General features: G+C 51.0%; 1 protein-coding gene and 1 long non-coding RNA gene across 4 annotated transcripts in view; both read right to left on the bottom strand.

The window, feature by feature from the left end:
• Window positions 1-17,602, bottom strand: part of LOC140388518 (copine-9-like) — a 604,903-nt gene that overhangs the window by 315,499 nt on the left and 271,802 nt on the right. The gene's annotated exons all lie outside the window — the stretch shown is intronic.
• Window positions 1,576-6,994, bottom strand: LOC140388519 (uncharacterized). 2 transcript variants are annotated; one of them, XR_011934209.1, is made up of 3 exons: window positions 6,855-6,994; window positions 5,547-5,674; window positions 1,576-1,825 (listed from the first exon to the last, which is right to left on the bottom strand). It is a non-coding gene; the product is annotated as an uncharacterized lncRNA (long non-coding RNA). The 2 variants fall into 2 exon arrangements; XR_011934210.1 differs by lacking the exon at window positions 6,855-6,994 and adding an exon at window positions 6,750-6,836.

The raw sequence follows: 17,602 nt of genomic DNA, 5'->3' as shown, positions 1-17,602 counted from the left end.
CCCTGACTCACTCTGTAGATGTTCATCAGTGGAAAGAGGCAGAGTGTGAGTGTCTCGTGCCTTTTATAGTGAGATACCACCCCTGAGTGTCCTGCCTCCTCATTGGTCATGTCCTGTCATCTGTGTTCATTAGCTGCCTGTCTGAGCTTGTCTGTATATCATTATCTGCATGTTTGCATATGATGACATTTCCCATCAAGCCAATATGCCCATGAAGGAGTTAACATTTCCTCAAGCAGAAATGGCGAGAGATAATTGGAAGTCTCTCTCCTGACTGAAAGCGCAGCTGGTTATTTCCATAGTCACAAATAAATGTGTCAGATACCAATTATTTATCCGCTACATTGCTGCAATAGGAAATGGGCTCAATGCAAAAGAAGGATCAAACAATCTGGGGTTCCCTTATTAAGAGCACAAAGTCATTTTAAAGAGAGTTATAGTCAGCGCTGAAGCTATCACTCAAATAGACCTTTCTCATAAAGGTCTAGATTTTGATTCCCCATGATATATGATTCCTGAAAACCAGCCTTAACATGTTGCGAGTCAACAACGTGAGAGCCTTCGGTAGGTGAAAAATGTAGATGTAACCTACAGAAGATATTAGTTGCCAAATTGATAGTGATGTTCTTGTGATTGGTGTATTATAAAGGTATTACCTAGAGTGCTAGATTGTAAAGATAAATTTCAAGGGATACATTATCCAAACAGTCCAATTGAGGTACTAAACCAGAAAGTCAACCCAATCACCAGAGTTCGCATTTGCTAAATAGGTCCCCTGGTCAAACCTGCCCCCAGCGACTGACCCTCGTCAAACATAAACAAAGAACAAAATGGGAGAGCTCGCTGTCTACTCGAGCTGTGGGTGCAGTCACACGTTAAACAAAACGCACCAAGGGGCCATGGTTAAAGTAGTACTGAATGTCCTGGTGCTGCATTCTTGACCTTGGTGATTTTAATTATGTTCTGCTTATGATTGTGAGGCCTACATATGTAGCACTTTCTTTTTGTTGGCTACTTGTGTCCTTGCTAATGGACTCAAGAATTGTCGCAAACAATTTTCCCAGATAGCTGCAAAGGCAGTGGTTATTTATGCCGATCAACAGTAGAAGCTTTAGCTGGCTTTAATCAGCTGGTGGTCTGATCAGCCCGTGTTTTCTTCACGTGTACATATTTGAGGTCTGCTTTGGATTTCTGGCTCGTACCACACTTGACATTGCCCCGATTCTTTAAATTACTTTTCCTGGATCTGACTTAAGCCCATGTGTCACCCTTCCCGGCCTGCCAGTCCATCAGCAAGTTTAATGATGAGAGTCAGGGTGAAACAACGTTTAGCTTCTCACTAAGTAACGTTACTCTTCCTCCAATTCAACTGACAGCAAGTGCTAAGTCGAAGCCGTATTAACTTACTGCAGCTTCCATTGAATGTGTTGTTCTCTAAATAGAGTTTAATATATATATATATTATGCAGGATGTTAGAATTGCAGTGACAGTATTTAACCATCTTCATCACAGAACAAGCCAACACCTGGAAGAGAAAGGCAGGTCAAGGTTTTGGGCAAGGTCGACCATCAGAATTAGTTTTGACATCTTCTGTTTTTATTTCAGATTCTAGGATATGCATTTTTTCCCCCTCTACTAAGAAGATCAGAAATGCTTTGATGAGGATGTTCATTCACCTCGGTTTGTATGCACAACATGGTGGGTGGTGAAAACAAGACAGATGGCGGGTCCCGCGAGGAACTGGAGGCAGGCTGTTCCTCTTGAAGACCAGCGTAAGATCCTCCAGCAGCTCCTTTGGGAGATGGAGGCCTTTTCATAAGAAATCTGAAGACTTAAATAAAGGTAAAGTAGTGCGATTGATAGAAACCAGAAAGGAAAACAGAAAACGATGGAAAGCTCAGCAGGCCTGGCAGCATGTGTGGAGACAAAAGCAAAGTCAATGCTTTGAGTCCACCCGTCTCGGAACGTTAATGCCGTTTCTCTCTCCATAGATGCTGCCAGACCTGCTGAGTTTATCCAGCATTTTCTGTTTTTATTTGATCTGCAAATCCAATTGGTTTTAGGAGATTAGTTTTAAACAAACTCATTTTATAGATTTGATTATTCCTATCATGACCAGTGATTTTGACAGTGCGAGCCCTGGTAATTAAAATATATATTTTTTTGAAATTATATTTACCACTGATATATTTTGAGCACCAACTGTGCTTTAGCTATTGTTTCTTAAAAAATATTTTTTATTCTCCTCCTTTTTCACATTTTCTCCCAAATTTACACCCAACAATAAACAATAATCAGTAACGAATGTAATGTCAATCCCCATATCAATAACAACGATCCCATCCTCCCACCGAACCCCCAAACATGAGCCTGCATGTTCACATAAACAAATGACAAAGAGGAATCAGGAATCACCCATAGTCACCATTAACACACACAGTCCCCCCCACCCCCGCATGTTCAATGTGATCCAATTCTCGAAAGTGCATAATGAATAACGCCCAAGAATTGTAGAAACCCTCCATCCTTCCCCTCAGTTCAAACTTAACCTTCTCAAGCGTCAAGAATTCCAGCAGGCCCCCCCCCCCCCGCCCCCCCCTCTTCTCCCCCCCCCCCCCCCCCCCCCCCCACGCCAGGGCACAGGGTGGAGAGGTTGATCTCCACCCTAACAGGATCCGCCTTCGGGCGATCAACGAGGCGAAGGCTACAACATCTGCCTCAGTGCCCGCTTCCAACCCAGGCTGGCCCGACACCCCGAATATGGCCTCCCGAGGGCCCGTGTCCAGTTTCACATGCACCACTTTAGAGATTACCCAAAGCCCCTCCTTCCAGTAATCCTCCAGCTTTGGACAGGACCAAAACATATGAACCCCCTCTGCAACGTTCACACACATTTTCTACCCCCTCAAAGAGCCGGCTCACCCTCGCCCTTGTAAAGTGCGGTCTATACACCACCTTCAGCTGCATCAGCCACAACCTTACACCAGGTGGAAGCGTTCACCCACCGGAGCACTTCACACCAGAACCCCTCCTCCATACCCACCCCCAATTCTTCCTCCCACTTTGCTGGGAGGAAGCAGTCAGTACAGGGATCCCCTGTGGTCGTTCCCCTTAGTAACAAGTATACCGCTTTGGATACTGTTGGGTGGGGGGTGGGGGGGGACGTACCGGGGGTAAGCCATGGGGTAAGGGTCTCTGGTACAGAGTCTGTCCCTGTTGCTCAGACGGGAAGGAGGGAAAGGAGTAGAACATTAGTCATTGTAGACTCCATAGTTAGGGGGACAGATAGGAGATTCTGTGGGAACGAGAGAGACTCGCGGTTGGTGTGTTGCCTCCGAGGTGCCAGGGTCCGCGATGTCTTGATCGTGTTTTCGGGATCCTTAAGGGGGAGGGGGAGCAGCCCCAAGTCGTGGTCCACATAGGTACCAACGACATAGGTAGGAAAGGGGATAGGGATGTAAGGCAGGAATTCAGGGAGCTAGGGTGGAAACTTAGATCTGGAACAGAGTTTTTATCTCTGGGTTGTTACCTGTGCCACGTGCTAGCGAGACGAGGAATAGGGAGAAAGAGCAGTTGAACACGTCGCTACAGGGATGGTGCAGGAGGGAGGGTTTCAGATTCCTGGATAATTGGGGCTCACTCTGGGGTAGATGGGACCTCTACAAACGGGATGGTCTACATCTGGACCACAGGGGTACCGATATCCTGGGGGGGGAATTTGCTAATGCTCTTCTGGAGGGTTTAAACTAGTTCAGCAGGGGCTTGGGAACCTGAATTGTAGCTCCAGTATACAGGAGGTTGAGAGTAGTGAGGTCATGAGTAAGGTTTCAAAGTTGCAGGAGTGTACCGGCAGGCAGAAAGGTGTCTACTTCAATGCCAGGAGCATCCGGAATAAGGTGGGTGAACTTGCGGCATGGGTTGGTACCTGGGACTTCGATGTTGTGGCCATTTCGGAGACATGGATAGAGCAGGGACAGGAATGGTTGTTGCAGCTGCCGGGGTTTAGATATTTTAGTAAGCTCAGGGAAGGTGGTAAAAGAGGGGGAGGGGTGGCATTGTTAGTCAAGGGCAGTATTACGGTGGCAGAAAGGACGTTTGATGAGGACTCGTCTACTGAGGTAGTATGGGCTGAGGTTAGAAACAGGAAAGGAGAGGTCACCCTGTTAGGGGTTTTCTATAGGCCTCCGAAAAGTTCCAGAGATGTAGAGGAAAGGATTGCAAAGATGATTCTGGATAGGAGCGAAAGTAACAGGGCAGTTGTTATGGGGGACTTTAACTTTCCAAATATTGACTGGAAACGCTATAGTTCGAGTACTTTAGATGGGTCCGTTTTTGTCCAATGTGTGCAGTAGGGTTTCCTGACACAGTATATAGATAGGCCGAGAGGCGAAGCCATATTGGATTTGGTGCTGGGTAATGAACCAGGACAGGTGTTAGATTTGGAGGTAGGTGAGCACTTTGGTGATAGTGACCACAATTCGATTACATTTACTTTAGTGATGGAAAGGGATAGGTATATACTGTAGGGCAAGAGTTATATCTGGGGGAAAGGCAATTATGATGCGATGAGGCAAGACTTGGGATACATCGCATGGAGAGGAAAACTGCAGGGGATGGGCACAATGGAATTGTGGGGCTTGTTCAAGGAACAGCTACTGCATGTCCTTGATAAGTATGTATCTGTCAGGCAGGGAGGAAGTGGTCGAGCGAGGGAACCGTGGTTTACTAAAGCAGTTGAAACACTTGTCAAGACGAAGAACAAAGAACAAAGAAAATTACTGCACAGGAACAGGCCCTTCGGCCCTCCCAGCCCGCGCCGATCCAGATCCTTTATCTAAACCTGTCATCTATTTTCCAAGGATCTACTTCCCTCTGTTCCCCACCCATTCATATATCTGTCCAGATGCATCTTAAATGATGCTATTGTGTCCGCCTCTACCACCTCTACTGGCAAAGCGGTCCAGGCACCCACCACCCTCTGTGTAAAAAACTTTCCTCACGCATCTCCCTTAAACTTTCCCCCTCTCACCTTGAAATCGTGACCCCTTGTAATTGACACCCCCATTCTTGGAAAAAGCTTGTTGCTATCCACCCTGTCCATACCTCTCATAATTTTGTAGACCTCAATCAGGTCCCCCCTCAACCTCCGTCTTTCCAACGAAAACAATCCTTATCTACTCAACCTTTCTTCACAGCTAGCACCCTCCATAGCAGGCAACATCCTGGTGAACCTCCTCTGCACCCTCTCTAAAGCATCCACATCCTTCTGGTAATGTGGCGACCAGAACTGCACGCAGTATTCCAAATGTGGTCTAACCAAAGTCCTATACAACTGTAACATGACCTGCCGACTCTTGTACTCAATACCCCGTCCAATGAAGGCAAGCATGCTGTATGCCTTCTTGACCACTCTATTGACCTGCGTTGCCACCTTCAGGGTACAATGGACCTGAATTCCTAGATCGCTCTGTACATCAATTTTCCCCAGGACTCTTCCATTGACCGTATAGTCCGCTCTTGAATTCGATCTTCCAAAATGCATCACCTCGCATTTGCCTGGCCAATCCACCTGACTTGCACATCTTTGGACTGTGCGAGGAAACCGGAGCACCCGATGGAAACCCACGCAGGCGGAGGGAGAGCGTGCAGACTCCACACAGACATTGTGCCGTCCTATAAAAATTACAACACGTAGAGAAAAAGCAGGGATGAATTTGAAGATCCTACTACTGCAGGGTCCGCCAATTGAAATTTAAAAGTTAAATAAAGTTCATACTCAATTCCTTGAAACAGTGCTCTGAGCGTAGATACTGGTAGCGAGGCACATGTTCTAACTCTGGCATGAACGTCCCAGTGGACCTTGGACTCTGACGTTGCGGTAATATGGGGGTACCAAACTCACACACGTCAGGACACCACCAGCACAACCGTCTAGGAGATGGCCCCCTAATGGCAGCCTCTGCATTCACCACCTTATGACGGGTGGACTCCCAAGGTGGAAAGCCCGATGAGAGAGACCACAGCACTGGTCAACCAGTGCCCATCTGGAACGCTGGCCGCTGCTCAGGCAAAATGGGGATCGTGAGGGCCCCTCAACATGGTGGCATTCCCCGATGCTGGGTGTAAAGCTTCCACCCTTCCCATTTCCACCATTAGCCCAGCCAGCGCCTTCGCGCGCACCCCCCCGCAACCCCCCCCCACATCTGGTAGGATGTGGTTCTAGGATGTGGCCGTGTGGTTCTATGGCGAGGAAACTTCTCCCATTTTAAACATAGCTGTGGTCTTTCTCCCTGGTGGGCCCTTCACTGGTACATGAAGCCTGCAGCCCCAATGGCAAACTGTCCTGCCACCGGGAGGCTGCCTAGGGAACTTCAGGGTTTCACAAATATCAGGGGGGGCACTCCGATGGCAGGCAGCCATCGCATTCTTGTAAAATGTCCCCTCGGTCAGGCCTTATCTCTCCTAATTTGCTGATGACCTCCATGGAGGGAACCTTGTTCCCAGCTCCCCCTTGGAATTCCCCAGGGGCAGTGGGAAAGCATCGCGGAGCTATCCTGATGTAGCTTCCTCCTATTTTCCTGATCCCCCAAATCCAAACCCATCTCCAGGGGCTGGAAATGCTCAATCCTCTATCACCATTACCACCCTCAGCCGTGGTAAGGCTCCATGCCAACAGAACCTTGCATAGCTCCCCTCTGATTGTACCCATGGGGTTTGCAACCCGTTTGTAGAGAGCACAGATACGTACGGAAGACAGATAAACATTGTTTATACACAGCGCAGACAGTCTATGTGTCTCCTTTAGACAGGTTCAATACTATCCAAGATCGTAGACAAATGAATGTTGGCTCACCCATCACCAGCACAGCCCATTCTTTCAAATGTCAATTACACTGCTCCAATTGGCACATGATTTATCCGGTTAACTCCGACTTTGAATTGAATTATTCCCTTTGTACTTTGTACTTTGTACTTTGACACGGAAGGAGCAATCGACCACAAAGTCGCAAATGCCAGCCAATCATTCAGTGGAAAGTAGTTAAAAATTATGGATGAAAGTGTGCGGGGTGAGCATCTTTTTTGAATGCAGTAATCTTTGCTGTTTATGTTACACTGCAATTGAATCATTAAATTTATATGTGCTGCTCCCAGGTGGATTTGTTTTATTTCTTTGATCTGTCACGTGGCTGATACAACTTTCCACGGCAACCATTAAAAGGCTTTTCATTCTAGGTTCTTCCTGTCAGCTCCCTGCTGCGGAACCTCTGTGCTGCAGCGAGGAAAACTCCCCCTGAGAACAGAAGGGAAGCTGTAAAAATGTTAAACATACAGCATCATGAGCGGAAACATCAGACCCTGTAACCTGAAAGTCAACTCATCTCCCTAGCAGGGTCTCTCTCTGTGTCGAACAGAGGATACAATAAACATGCCTCACAATGTGTCCATTCAAGAAGACTGCTACTGTCATGATGTGTATTCCCCAAAACCACATCATTATCCACACAAATCCCTCTTTTTTTATCTTCATCATGTAATTGGAAAAGCATCTGGTATTGGTTATTTAATGTTATTGCATGTTATCTCTATAAAATAGTCACTGCACTTCAAAATAGTTAATTCCACGAAGCCCTTTGCGATGTGGGCAATGCAAGTATTCTAGAATTTATCAATGTTGTCATGATATTCAGATAAACATCATGGTGCAAACATACATACACACTGATGGACAGATCAACAGACCAATCAATACACACACAACATCACAGCCAATCACAGGCAAGAGCATACACACTATAAAACGGGGAACACGACACTTCCCGCTCATTCCAGCAGGAGACAGCTCAGGGCACAGAGCTCACAGCAAGCCACTCAGACATTCACCATGTGCTGAGTGCTTCTCCAAGATAGTGTTAAGGCTAGGTCCACAGGTTAGAGGGTAATGAACGAACCACAGTAACCAGTTTACAGATGTTGTTAGTAATAAAACTGAGTTGTACCATCCACAACCGTGCTGGTTCGTCTGTGTAGTAGAGCACCCAACACGACATAGTACCAGGATTGGAACCCAGTAACTGTGAGACCTACCTACGCATCTTAAGGAATCCGCCATCCTGCGCCATGGACACCATCAGCCCGCCGCAGCCGCTCCAAATCGCTGGCAACCTCGGCGTCAACTGGAAGCTGTTTAAACAGCACTTCCAGTTCTTCCGAGAAGCCACAGAAAAGGAGAATGCTTCGGACACCAGGAAAATTGCCCTCCTCCTCTCCACGGCAGGGCAACACGCCATCCACATCTACAACTCCCTGGTGTTCGCGGAAGGTGAGGACAAGGCGAAGTACAAGACGGTCCTTCTCAAACTCGAGCAACACTTCAGCGTCAAGGTAAATGAGAGCTTCGAGAGGTACCTCTTCCAGCAGCACCTGCAGGGTAAGGATGAGCCCTTTCAATCTTTCCTGACACACCTCCGTATCCTCGCGCAGTCCTGCGGTTACGAGGCCACCTCCGATTCCTTAATTCGGGACCAGATTGTTTTTGGGGTCACCTCAGGCACCCTACGCCAGCAGCTCCTCAAAATTAAAAGCCTCACCCTCCCACCGCCATCGAAGACTGCGTCCTCCATGAAAACGTGACCAGCCGCTACTCCCAATTCCAGGCGGCCGAATCGGCACAGCAGGGGTCCTACGCGGCCGAATCGGCAAGGTAGGGGTCCTACGAGGCCGAGCGGGTCCAGGCGATCAAGTTCCTCCCGGCCCGCGTCCCGGACGAGGGCGCCCAGCTTGCGCGCTTTCCGCGGCCTCCCGCGCTTGTACGCGCCAAAAGAGATGTTGACGCAGAGGGACATGACACGCAGGCACGCTCTACGCAGGACCGAACTGCGCATGCGTGATGGCGCAACGAACGCCATGACGTCACGACGTGCGGCAACTGTGGATCCGCACATTTAAAGCGGCAATGTCCGGCAAAGAACCGACAATGGCTCCGCTGTGGCAAGATGGGCCACAACGCTGCCTGCTGTCGAGCAGCTCAACCTGCCAACGCTCCCCAATTCCGACAGCCTCGCAGGGAAGTGCGGACCATTCAGCCTCCATACTCCGAGTCATACCCGGACGATATACAGACCGGTGATACAGACGACCGGGAAGCCGTCTGCGTTGCGGTCATTGACAGGAACCGGATGTCTCCAAGCAGGACCCACCAGCCGATGCCAGTGAACAGTGTCAATCCGGGTGATGAATGGTGTGCCACTCTAATGGTCAACCGATCACCAATAACATTCCGATTGGACACTGGTGCCTCCGCCAACCTAATAGCATGGTCAGTCTTCTACGCCTTGAAGGTCAGACCACCGATTCGGCCATCCCGTTGTAAGATGGTCAACTACAATGGAAACGTTATCCCGGCCATGGGATCCTGCCAGCTCCAGGTGACACACAATACATACACGGCCACACTGTCATTCGAGGTAGTTGGATCATCGAAGGACTCCCTGCTGGGCGCACAGGCATGCAAGGTTCTCCACCTTGTTCAGCGGGTACACGCTCTGTCTCCAGAAGGCACATCAGACTTCCCGGATGCAGAATTTAGGGCACAGCTCCACTCGCTCCTCGCCCACAACCAGGAGGCATTCGAGGGCATGGACACACTGCCCTATACCTACAGAATACGGCTCAAACCGGATGCCACCCCGGTCATTCATGCACCTCGCAGGGTCCCAGCACCACTCAAAGACCGCCTCAAGCAGCAGCAGCAGGATCTCCAGGACCAAGGGGTGCTATCCCGGGTCACGGAGCCCACGCTATGGGTCAGCTCCATGGTGTGCGTTAAGAAGCCCTCTGGCGAACTCTGGATCTGCATCGACCCGAAAGACCTGAACAACAACATCATGAGGGAACACTACCCCATACCCAAACGGGAAGAGATCACGAGCGAAATGGCCCGGGCCAAATTTTCACAAAGCTTGATGCCTCGAAGGGTTTTTGGCAGATTCAACTGGATCAGTCCAGCAGGAAGTTGTGCACCTTCAACACTCCTTTCGGCAGGTTCTGCTATAACAGAATGCCGTTTGGCATCATCTCGGCATCCGAGGTCTTTCACAGAATCATGGAACAGATGATGGAGGGCATCGAAGGGGTGCGCGTCTATGTTGACGACGGCATCATCTGGTCCACCACACCACAGGAGCACATCAGTCGTCTCCAGCGTATCTTTGCGCGGATACGGGAACACGGCCTGCGCCTCAACCGAGCCAAGTGTTCTTTCGGCCAAACTGAGCTAAAGTTTCTGGGGGACCACATATCCCGGTCAGGAGTGCGTCCGGATGCAGACAAGGTGAGCGCCATTACAGCCATGCTGCAGCCGTCAGACAAGAAGGCAGTGCTACGCTTTCTAGGCATGGTCAACTTCCTGGGAAAGTTCATTCCCAACCTTGCCTCCCACACAACGGCTCTTCGCCACCTAGTAAAGAAGTCCACGGAGTTCCAGTGGCTGCCCGCACACCAGAAGGAATGGGAGGAGCTCAAAATTAAGCTCACCACAGCCCCAGTATTGGCATTTTTCGACACCTCTCGTGATACAAAGATCTCGACTGATGCCAGCCAGTCTGGCATTGGGGCGGTACTCCTGCAACGGGATGACACTGCATCATGGGCCCCGGTCGCCTATGCCTCGCGGGCCATGACCCCCACAGAACAGCGCTATGCGCAGATTGAGAAGGAGTGCCTGGGTTTGTTAACCGGCATAGACAAGTTCCACAACGACGTGTACGGTCACCCCCAGTTCGCCATGGAAACCGACCATCGCCCCCTGGTCAGCATCATTCATAAGGACCTGAACGAGATGACCCCTCGCCTCCAGCGCATCCTGCTCAAGCTCCGGAGGTACGACTTCCAACTGGTCTACACCCCAGGAAAGGACCTCATCATTGCGGATGCCCTATCCAGAGCAGTGAGCACACCGCCCGACTCGGAGGGGTTCGTCTGTCAGGTCGAAGCGCAGGTGGCCTTCACATCGGCAAATCTGCCAGCTGATGATTCAAGTCTGGCCTGTATTCGCCGGGAGACTGCGGCTGACCCCCTTCTACAACGTGTGATGCGCCACATGACGGGAGGATGGCTCAAAGGACAGTGCCCACAACTCTACAATGTCCGAGACGACTTGGCCGTCATTGACGGTGTCCTCCTAAAGCTGAACCGGATTGTGATTCCACACAGCATGCACAAGCTGGTCCTCAACCAACTACACGAAGGCCATCTCGGGGTTGAGAAGTGCAGACGAAGGGCCCGAGAAGCTGTATACTGGCCGGGCATCAGCGTTGACATTACCAACATGGTGCTCAACTGCCCCACCTGCCAAAGGTTTCAGCCGGCGCAGCCCCCTGAGACGCTTCAAGCCCCATGAGTTGGTGACGTCCCCCTGGGCGAAGGTGGGTGTGGACCTTTTACATGCGCTTGGCAGGGACTACGTCATCATCATAGATTACTTTTCGAATTATCCAGAGGTCATACGCCTGCACGATTTGACATCGTCCGCTGTCATCAGGGCATGCAAAGACACCTTCGCTCGCCATGGCATTCCGCTTACTGTCATGTCGGACAATGGGCCCTGTTTTGCAAGCCAAGAATGGTCTTCTTTTGCTGCTTCGTGTGGCTTCACACACGTGACGTCCAGCCCTCTGCATCCCCAGTCAAATGGCAAGGCGGAAAAGGGCGTTCACATCGTCAAGCGGCTCCTCTGCAAGGCTGCTGATGCCGGATCGGATTTCTGCTTAGCCCTGCTGGCCTATCGCTCAGCCCCACTAGCCACTGGCCTCTCACCAGCCCAGCTGTTGATGGGCCGCGCCCTCAGGACCACTGTGCCATCCATTCTGGTTCCTACACCCAACTATGCTCCAGTACTGCAAAGGATACGACAGCAGCGTGCTCAGCAGAAGGTGGCACATGACACTCGGGCAACTGATCTTCCTGCCCTGGCGCCTGGAGACAACGTCCGCATCCACCTACCAGAGGGTGGCTGGTCGGCAACTGCCGAAGTTCTCCGACGAGTGGCTCCCCGCTCGTTCCTGGTTCGCATGCCTGATGGCTCCATTCGCAGGTGCAATCGCCGGGCTCTTCGTCTGCTTCCGCGCTCGCTACATGATCATACACTGGTGCCACGCCCTCCTGTTGTTCCTGATGTCAACTTTGTGGAGCTTCCTGCCACCATGCCCATTCCTCTGTTGCCTGTGGCCAGGCCCATTCCTCAGCCGGTGGATCCTGACCCACCCTTGAGGCGGTCAACCCGAATTTGTCGCCCACCTACTAGGCTGGACTTATGAGCCTGTTTAAACATTGAACTCACTGACGTATTATGCCACAATGTTAATATGTTTCTCTTTTTGTCGTTACAGGAGTTCGTATTGATGCTTGATGTTTACACGTGTTTTGTTTATGGTACAACCTCGTTGCTATGTTGCACCTGACACCTTCCTATGTATATAGTTTAGCCTCATGTACATGTTGTAGATATTGCACACACATATTCAGCTGCACTCAGTACACATCTATATTTATTACCACATAGGCACATATTCTTGTAAAGAAGGGGGGATGTCATGATATTCAGATAAACATCATGGTGCAAACATACATACACACTGATGGACAGATCAACGAACCAATCAATACACACACAACATCACAGCCAATCACAGGCAAGAGCATACACACTATAAATGGGGAACACGACACTTCCCGCTCATTCCAGCAGGACACAGCTCAGGGCACAGAGCTCACAGCAAGCCACTCAGACATTCACCATGTGCTGAGTGCTTCTCCAAGATAGTGTTAGGGCTAGGTCCACAGGTTAGAGGGTAATGAACGAACCACAGTAACAAGTTTACAGATGTTGTTATTGTTAGTAATAAAACTGAGTTGTACCATCCGCAACCGTGCTGGTTCGTCTATGTAGCAGAGCACCCAACACGACAAATGTTTGTCTTGCTTCCAAACCTCCTCTCATCCACCTGTGCTCTCCTCCAGTAATCACTGAATGGCTGTCAGCGAATGGCCCCACATCTGACCTTATGATGGAAGGATGGTCATTGATGAAGCAGCTGAAGATGGTTGTGCCGAGGCCACTAACCTGAGGAACTCCTGCAGTGATGCCCCGGGACTGAGATGACTGACCCCAACCACCACAACCTTCTAAGTGTGGGGAGCTGGTGTGAGAGTAAAATTCAGGCTCATGTCCTGCTAGATTTATTATGTAAAAAGCACTAATGATAGAGTGAAATGCTTTTTTATACAGGCGCAAGTGATTAATGCTGAAATGAAAATGTGGGGTGCAATTCACCCAAAATGGAACAAAGCCCCCTAGCGAGCACATTTAGCTGCATGTTCCCTGGCACTCAGTGCCAAGAGACACATGGCTATTCAACGTGACTCGCGTTGAGGGAGGGACCTGAATGAGGAACACGAAGCCAGGGTCATACAGAGCCCTGTTTTGTACAGTGCGGAGCTCCGCCCTCCGGAACTCCCATTGTAGCGAGAGATCAGGACGTCATTTTTAAATGCTGTCCCAATCTCCGAGGCCCCCAAAACAATTCCTGATCTCCACCACCCCACCCCCCCAAAACCCCACACTGGGCAACCTCAGCCCGATTGCACAGCTTGGCACCCTGGCAATGCCCGTGCCAACTTGCAGTGCTACCTGGGCACCTTGGCAGTGCCAGGCTCGCATCCAGGTGGCACTGCCAGGGTACCTAGATGGCACCAGCCATGCCAGGGCACCACCTTGCCCAAAAGGAATGCAGCTGGGGGCCTCCAATCCCCTTGGAGATCCCTCACGAGTGCTGTTCCGTCTGGTCCCCATTTGTGGAGACCAGTACCAAATGCTGCTTCCCCGAGGTCTCTGAGGTGAAGGGGTTGAATCCCAAAGCCTCAGGTACCTCGGGAATCTGCACATTAGAGTACGGCTAACTGCCTCGCTCTAATATGCAGGTTTGCTAAAAAGTGATCCAGTCCATTGTTGGCGTAATTCACATCGCCATGTTTCGCGAGATTGTTGCGTTGAATCCCGCAAGGCGTTACGAACCGGGTAGATCCCGGGAGTGGGGTCTCCTGGCTTTTATGGATGGATCGCGCACGTGATGATTGAAAGGAAAAGCAGCCCGAAACATGGACATACTTCAGCACAACAGAATAGGGAAGCTAATTCTCCAATTCCAAACTGCAACTGGCATTCATACCCACAGTCCCACTGAATATCTTGATTGACAAGCAAGAGTGTTGGTGGTGGGTTGGGGAAGATGTGAATTTTTCCAGACGGACCAGAACTCTCTAGCATTTAAACATCAAAACAAGCTATTTCAAACAGAACTTTATTTTGCTCATGGCTGAAATCATAGAATCACAGAATAGAATCACCGAATCCCTGCAGTGCAGAGGGAGGCCATTCAGCCCATCAACTTTGCACCGACCCTCTGAAAGAACACCCTACCTATGCCCGAAGGTGGAAGGCCAATAGGAGGCCCTCTGTCAATGACAATTGGCAGGCCCACCCTCCGTGATAGGAGCTCCTGATGTGTGTAGGAGAGAGTGAAGGCGCCTCAAGGTGGAGGCAACCTCTGTGTAATATCCCGCACGGGACCTACAGGGTGGGAACGATTATCCTCACAGAGCACGAGCTCCCCCGCTCGGGGCGGGAGAACTCTAATTAACCAGTGTCTCAAAGGTCGGCCAGTAAGACACCGACCACAAAAAGATCCGGTAAGGATCAACCGGGAACTGTATATACTGTACTGTAAATAAATCAAAGTTCTTTACCTTACTCAGTGTGGACTCCCCGTGCCCTTACTGAACTATGAAGCTATCTGACAAGTGAGATTAAAACTAGCCACAGCTGCCAGACGGGCATAGTGACCTGTGCCCACAGCTGTGGCCATTTTGTGTTTGCTGTCATGGGAGTGTGTCTTCTTGGAGAGCTGGCCCTCACCTGGTCTACTGTAAGGAGGCCCGATCCTAACCGTGTTTCGGCCTCCGCGGGAGGCTCACAGGCAAGAGGAGAATTCCAGTTGGCATCGGCAGAGTGACCTTAACAAACCCTTCACGGTGCTTACTTGGACACCTGCCACTGTAGAAAACAATTTTAAAAAACACCAATTATAAGGTTATAATTTTCTGACTTTGCGCATTCTATCAGGAACGCAGGCCAACAAAACGCAAATCCAGAATTTGGGTGCATCGTGTGCCTGACGTGCCAACCATTTTGAAGAATCACACACAACACCTGCCGCAATGCCTGATGTCTGCTCCCACTGGTCAAAGCTCCCCAGCAGGTGTCAAAAGCCAGAAACAAACCCCCTAAATGTTTTTCATTTTGATACGTCACATGGAGAGGTTCGCACTCTCCTCTTCAAGCTGCACCTTGGCGCTGACAGCAAAGATCAGGCAGAGGCACAATGGGAGTCGGGTTTCCCCACTCGTCTGTGAAGAACGCCTAAGCCTCCCAGTGCCTCGGGACAATGCCACTCCACGTAGCATGAACCCTCAGGCTGCATTCTACGTCATCGGAGTGCAAAAGCAGTGTTTCCACAGTAACACAGCTGTGGTGGCAGTCCCCATGTTCGATGGAGAGATGAAATAAATTCCATTTTAGAAAATGAAAACTCTTTGCCTGCGATCAGAATCATTGAGAGGGCGTGTATAAAATGTGCTGATCAACAATTAATTACCTTCTGGAGCCTGAGCCTGATTAAAATTTTGTGCGTGGCTAATTTAAATAGAAGGCCACTGAATCGGATTTTTACACTCGATGATATTAATTAAAAAGAAATTGAATCAGAAAGGAAATAATCTTCTTTCCAGTCCAATAGGTCCAATGTTCAGCTAATCGTGTCACGGTGAGGATTTTTCAAACAAGATTTCTTTCATGCGGCAAAACCTAACATCTACAGGCCTATTATTTTTGCTTTTATTTCCTGTGTTTACTGACAGGCCTTGTGAATAAGCTGGTCCTCTCCTGCTCATTTTTGTTTGCTCATCCGTTTTCCAAAAAAGTCCAGTATATGTAGATTCTTGCAGTGCACCAACACGCTGGGACAGGAGTGCTGGTGTTCCATTGATAGCTCGACTTTTGAATATAAGACAGTGGGAGTCAAGTGGACCCAGTGGCAACGCAGACCCAGAAACAGATCCAGCTATGAGTAAACATCAGGGGCGAAATTCTCCTACCCGCCCTGCCACATTTCTGCGCCGACCGGCCGGCGGGAGTCTCCGTAACACCGGCCGGTCAATGGGGTTTCCCATTGTGGGGCACCCCCCACGCCGTCGGGAAACCCCCGGGCGCCGGCAGAACGGAGACTCCCGCCGGCGGAGAATTACGCCCCAGATTAGAGCCAACCTTTCGCAGAGAAGTGAAAATGGGGAGCCCAAGTCTCCAGTGTTAACTTTTTGAATGATTGAACTGTGATGGTAGCAGGAAAAGTCTTGATATCTGTTCAACACGACAGAATTCCCCCTTTCTTCTGTTGAAAAGAACAGTTCAAATTAGAATGCAGGGCTCATTTTGCCCTTTCCGACCTTCAGCTGCCAGGGAACCAAATCCTGGGGGCGTCATTCTCCGCCCGCCCCAGAGGGTCGGAGAATGGCCGTTGGCCGCCGTGAATCCCGCCCCCACCCCCGCCGAAGTCTCCGAAGGGAGAAAAGTCGGCGGGGCATTAATGGCGCCGCTGCCGCGGAGAATGTCACAGGTCTGCGCAAGGCAGCCGATTTTCGGTCTGCCGATATTCTCCCTTCCGGATGGGCCGAAGTCCCGTCGACGTGATGACCGTTCACGTCGACGTGAATCAAACCTCCTTTTCATCGGCGTGACCCGGTGCTCCAGGCTCACGCCGACCAGCGTGGGGGTGAGTGACGGCCTGGGGGGTTGGCTCTGGGCAGGCAATGGCGTGGCCGCAGTCTGATTGCGTGAGGAGAGGTGTGTCTCGGGTTGTGTGTGTGTGCGGCGGGGGGAGGGGGGGGGGGTGGTTAGAGTAGGCTGGGCTCCGGGGGAGTGCCGGGAGGAGGTCCGTGCCGGGGTGGAGGTTGGGAGGGGGGGGGGGTCCGTGCCTGGGTGGAGGTTGGGGGGGGGGTCCGTGCTGGGGTGGAGGTTGGGGGGGTCCGTGCCGTGCCGGGGTGGAGGTTGGGGGGGGGTCCGTGCTGGGGTGGAGGTTGGGGGGGTCCGTGCCGGGGTGGAGGTTGGGGGGGGGGTCCGTGCCGTGCCGGGGTGGAGGTTGGGGGTTGGGGGGGGGTCCGTGCTGGGGTGGAGGTTGGGGGGGGTCCATGTCGTGCCGGGGTGGAGGTTGGGGGGGGTCCGTGCCGGGGTGGAGGTTGGGGGTTGGGGGGGGGGGGGGGGGGTCCGTACTGGGGTGGAGGTTCGGGGGGTCCGTGCCGAGGAGGGGGATGGGAGAGGGCAAGTGAGTTGGTCCACCTGGCCAGGTGCCAGCCTCCAACAGTTGGACCCATGCGGTCCATGCCACCTGGCTGGGGGGGAGGAGGGGATATGATGACATGTCGTCGTTCCCCTCCCCCCCACCATGCCGTCATGTTTTCAGATCATCCAGCGATGTTGGCCGCCGTGGTGGC

This window comes from Scyliorhinus torazame, chromosome 13, assembly GCF_047496885.1.
Source record: "Scyliorhinus torazame isolate Kashiwa2021f chromosome 13, sScyTor2.1, whole genome shotgun sequence".
NCBI lineage: Eukaryota > Metazoa > Chordata > Chondrichthyes > Carcharhiniformes > Scyliorhinidae > Scyliorhinus > Scyliorhinus torazame.
This window is presented reverse-complemented; position numbering and strand designations above follow the sequence as displayed.